Raw genomic sequence first — 5,679 nt, 5'->3', positions numbered from 1 at the left:
CAACAACAACAACAACAACAACACCAGTGAGAGAGCCACATGAGAAGATCTTTGAAATACTTTGCACCAAGATAAAGAATGATCATGAAGATCTCTTGTTTGCAGTTACCTGCTTTTACAAAAAGACAAGTGTTCTAAATTTGCTGACCTTTTCTTATGGTGCCAAGTGGCTGTTAACAGCCTCTTATTTAGGAGCCATTTTGAAGAGAAAAATAAGGCACATTACTTTTTTCCCTTCCTAGTAAAGATGGTGTTTTAACAATGAGTGAGGGAGTTCGGGTTTTTTTTTTTTTTTTTTTTTTTTGGAAGAAACTTATTTAATAACAAGAATGTTTTGAAAATGGATGCTTAGAAACATTTCCATCATTCTATGCATTTATTGCCCAAGTGATATAAGAAGTTAAACTATAAAAACTTTCATATCTTCATAGTGAAGAAAGTTGGAAAGATAAATTTCTAATCCGTTTTAAAATCTTCTAAAAAAAGTTTCACTGGGTTTTGACCCATTTGTCAAAAATCTGATGATTATTTAAAAAACAGAGATATAAGTTGCATATCATAAAATCCCCCCCCTTTTCAACACATGCACACGCGTGTTTATAGCGGTACAATTTGCAATTGCAAAGATAGGAAACCAGCCTAAGTGCCCATCAACAAAGTGGATGAAGAAAATGTGGTATATATACACCACGGAATACTGCTCAGCCATACAAAGGAATGAAATAATGTCTTTTGTAGCAACTTGGATGGAGTTGGAGGCCATTATTCTGCGATTATTCTAAGCCAAGTAACTCAGGAATGGAAAACCAAATATTGTATGTTCTCACTTATAAGTGAGGATGCACAGGCATAAGAATGATATAATGGACTTTGGAAACTCACAGGGGAAGGCTGGGAGGAGAGTGAGGGATAAAAGACTACATACTGGATATACTCCTCAGGCGATGGGTGCACCAAAATCAAAGAAATCACCACTAAAGAACTTATCCGTGTAACCAAACACCACCTGTACCCCAAAACCTATTAAAATAAAAATAAAAATTAAAAATACTCCCCCTTTTAAAGTGTACAACTTAGTGGTTTTTAGTCTATTCACAAATTTGTGCAGCCACTACTACTGTCTAATTCCAGAATGTTTTCAACATCTCAATCAATGAGTATTGAAGAATAACCATTGACAAGAGGAAAGATAGAAATTTCGTGTGGAAATTTTAGCAAAAACCTTTGCATTGTTTGAGGAGGGGACTGTACATTGAGTATTGCGACTTAGAAATTGCAGTCAGTAATGTACTTTTCCATTTAACTCTACAGATCTCTGTGAGGTACCCTTTTCAGTGATAACAGACAGTCATTAAATCCAAAAATCCAGGTAAATTGAACTTAGAAGCTGACTTTTGCTTCACTGGGTTAAATTAAGATTTTAAGAGATAACCACAGTTAATGACACTGTGTTCATTACAAATACTACTATTGATAATTAATTTTTGTGAAAGCAAAAGATTTTGTATTATTAATGAATAAGATAACATTCTAAGATTATTTCATCTTTGTTTATCCTGTTAAAATTTCCTTTTTGAGTATGCTTTATAATATGTGTACTATAATAATAATAGGAAAAGCATCAAAGTTTTAATTAAGAAATATACCTGTAGGAAGCTGTGCTCAAAATGTTGTGGTTTTTTTTTTTTTTTTTTTTTCACAAAAGCATTTATTTGAGGTAAAGAGAAGTCTTGCTGAAACTCTACTATTAGTGGCACTATTTTGACTTTGTAGATCTTGCTTTTCCTTGGTCAGAAAAGGTTATTCAAGTTGTCTTTTCCCCAGCTGGGCAAAAATCAGGGCAAAGAAAACTGGAAGAGACTTCTGCTCTGTGGGTACTGCTCTCCAAACCCAACATCAAGCTAGGCAAGCCCTCAATGGTCTGTCTTCAGGTTGCTGTTCCACCTCTGAGTGACACAGACCACATATATTTGCAAGAAAAAAATGAGGCAGGAAAAACAGGTGTAGGTCACTTGTGGACAAGCAAGCATCCACAGCCTCAAAACTCTTTATGGAAGAGGCAATCCTTGTGGGAGGCTCAGCTCACCAAGGCACAGAGCCTCCAGTTCCTGCTGTAGCTGAGTAAGGTAGTCATATCCTGGCTGCTCAGTTCAAAGTCGAAGACCTTGAAGTTCCCAGCGATGCATTTTGGTGTCACAGACTTGAGGATCACCACCAAGCTCTTCTGCATGGGTAACCTGATCAGAATCTGGGCTGTAGTTTTATTGTGGTTGGCTGTGATTGCCTTGATCCTGGGATCCTCCAGTAGGGAAGGGTCCTTGGGCTTGGCCCAGGGCCTGTCTGGAGAGCCAAGGCAGCTACAGGCAGTCACTGTGATACCTTTGGACCAGCAGAATTGGATTAACTTCTCCTGAGTTAGGTACGGATGACACTGAATCTGGTTAACTGCCAGCTTATACTTTGAGCCAAGCTTGTTTAAGATCCTCTCGACCTGCTGATGGTTGAAGTTGGAGATGCCAAAAGCTTTCGCCAGCTCTTCCACGGCTGCCCGTGTGTCCACATGTCAGTGTCACTGGGAACCATGTTGCTTGATTCATCCAATGGGAAAAATTCCTTCCCAGGCTTAAAGCCAGTTGGCCAGTGAATAAGATAGAGGGTATATAGTCCAGCTTTAGGTCGCTGAGTATCTTCTGGGAGGCTCCTTTCATCAGCCCCTTCTCATGGTACGTGCACCACAGTTTGTGACGACGAAGAGGTCCTCATGCTTCACCACCTGCTCCCCAAGCTTCTCCTGGGCCACTTGTACCTCATGCTCATTCTGGTGTAGGTGCAGTCAGTGTGGTGGTACCCAGTGCCGATCGCCACCCTCACAACCTCGGTGACCTGGCCTGAAGGGGACTTCCAGGTGCCCAGCCTCAGGATGAGCATTTTGGCAGTGTTGTTGGGGATGAGGTGGCTGACCATGGCTGCTGAGCTTCCCAGACCCCCGCCTGGAACCATGCCCAAAATGTTTCATTGGTAAAATGTGTTATGAAAACATTTTATAGCCCACTGGTTGTAGATTACCTTTGCTCATATGTAATTCCCTGATGCAGTGTTTGAAATACTCCGGGTCAGTCCATTGCAGAGAGGGTCTGAAGCACATTCAGTGTCCAGGTTTTACCCAGAGAGCTCGGGGCATTTTTAGCTGGCAGAAGCTCTGGTATAAATGGCAAGGCAGATTCAGACACATCTAAACTTGATTACATGCACAGCACATGCCAGCCATAATGCAAAGTACTCTTACTCAACTTATTTCATGATTACCATAAACTGTGCTGTGGGGAATGTGAACTCGCTTTATAGATGAGGAGTCTCTGAATCTGAGGGGTAAGGTGATTTGCCTAGGGCTGCATAGACAGTATGAATGACTCAAATCCAGGACTTCTGATTCCCTCTTCCCCTCCATACAACAGGTAGTATTAAGGGTGCAGAACTGAGGCTCATATCCTAGCTCTGGCACTTAATGAGTGACCTTAGGCAAGTTACTTAACTTAGTGCCTCAGTTTCTATCTGTAAAACAGGGCGAAAAGGAATAGTCCTCTCTTATAGGATTATGAGGAGTTTAAATAATGCCTAAAGAGCTTATGCTGGCCGGGCGCGGTGGCTCAAGCCTGTAATCCCAGCACTTTGGGAGGCCGAGACGAGCGGATCACGAGGTCAGGAGATCAAGACCATCCTGGCTAACATGGTGAAACCCCGTCTCTACTAAAAAATACAAAATAGCCGGGCGAAGCGGCGGGCGCCTGTAGTCCCAGCTACTCGGGAGGCTGAGGCAGGAGAATGGCATAAACCCGGAGGCGGAGCTTGCAGTGAGCGAGATCCGGCCACTGCACTCCAGCCTGGGCGACAGAGCGAGACTCTGTCTCAAAAAAAAAAAAAAAAAAAAAAAAAAAAAAAAAAAAAAAAAAAGCTTATGCTAGTGCCTGACACATAGGAAAAACAATAAATATTGGCTATTGTTATCATGATACCTGTTTCCTGCAACTTTTGCTGTCTAATTAGATTACAGTCCTTTTGAGTGCAAGGGATGGTATCTGGTTTCTTTTCCTCTCCTCTTCTCTGCTACTTCCTTTTCTTCACCCCCTTTTCTTCCTTATCTCCACCCCCAAGCATAGTGCCTTGCTCAAAGACAATGCTCAAACGCTTATTAATAATGATACAGTTCAGGCTGGGTGTGGTGGCTCATGCCTGTAATCCTAGCACGTTGGGAGGCCGAGGTGGATAGATTGCCTGAGCTCAGGAGTTCATAGACCAGCCTGGGCAACACGGTGAAACCCCGTCTCTACTAAAATACAAAAAATTAGCTGGGCATGGTGGCACATGCCTGTGGTCCCAGCTATTTGGGAGGCTGAGGCACGAGAATTTCTTAAACCTGGCAAGCGGAGGTTGCAGTGAGCTGAGATCGTGCCACTGCACTCCAGCCTGAGCAATAGAGAGAGATTGCATCTCAAAAAAGAAAAAAAAAAGTAATAATGATAGAGTTCACCTAAAGTTTTCAATCAATCAATATTTATTGACTACCTTGTGGGTGAGGCCTGCCTGCCACAGCTCTAAAGTCCTTCATTTCCTGTGTTATTTAATTTAGTCCTCACCACAACCTAAAATTGGAAAAACTATCATGCCCATTTAATCACCAAGAAACTGAGGCTTAGCAGAGGTCACACAGCTAGCTGGGGTTGGCAACAGGATTCCAGCGTAGGCACCTTGACTTAGATTCTGTGTCTTTTCAACTACCTCTGCAATGGGGTCCAGGTGTGGAGGTGCGCATTCCTCTGACCTGGTCACCTGGACAGTTTGTCCTTCCTAGCGTAATGCAAGTCCAATCTCAGACCCATTTTTCAAAGTCCTGACCATACTATAACTTATCAAGGAAACTGAGCAAATGGGACCCTTGTTAGTTCTTGAGGAAATGTTTTAATCAATTTATTTGGCACTATTCAGCGATCATATGCTATTTGGTAAGCATTTCATTATCATTAGGGAGCAACTAATTGATAATTAATTTACAGGATTACATAACTAATCTGGTAATTTTTAATTTTGGTTAAATTGAAATGTACAGATGTGCATAAATCATTATTAGAGTTGTCCTAATAAACAATGCCTTCAAGTTTGCTGCTATTGGTCGAAATGAAGTGGAGACCCACCTGCCTCTTAATTTGGAAGTGTCCAATTCACTTCCTTGGCTCCTGTCCTGCTAGGGGCACAAGGCCAGTTATCATCTCAGGATGGGGGAGTGTGGAGGGGGTAGTGGAGGAGGGCAGAGACCTCCCTAGTCACCTCTTTTGCCTTTTTTTCAAAATAAAAGAATATTTTTTAGAGACTGAATATCTTTTTCATTGGCTGTCTTTTGATAGAGCCTCAATCTTGGATCAAGTAAACAAATTACCTAATATTGGGAGAATGTCAGAGCTTCAGGGCAATTTCTAGTGGCTCCTGGATTCAGAACGAAAAGTTTCGCAAGGTCTTTCCTGGCTTCACCAAGAGAGATTTACTCTCCTGATTACCTCTGGAACTTAGGAGTGCCAACTGCCCTACTTTCTGGCACCTTCCACCTCCATTGTTTCTTCCAATATTCCTGCAAATGTGAGTGACTCTTCTAACAACCACTCACCTTGGCCACGCTCTTGAGAGCTG

At 42.0% G+C, this 5,679-nt stretch overlaps 1 pseudogene; it reads right to left on the bottom strand.

The window, feature by feature from the left end:
- Positions 1-2,038: 2,038 nt before the first annotated feature.
- LOC117063451 lies at positions 2,039-2,964 on the bottom strand (annotated as a pseudogene).
- Positions 2,965-5,679: the final 2,715 nt, after the last annotated feature.

This window comes from Trachypithecus francoisi, unplaced genomic scaffold, assembly GCF_009764315.1.
Source record: "Trachypithecus francoisi isolate TF-2019V2 unplaced genomic scaffold, Tfra_2.0 Lachesis_group18, whole genome shotgun sequence".
NCBI classification, from domain to species: domain Eukaryota; kingdom Metazoa; phylum Chordata; class Mammalia; order Primates; family Cercopithecidae; genus Trachypithecus; species Trachypithecus francoisi.
This window is presented reverse-complemented; position numbering and strand designations above follow the sequence as displayed.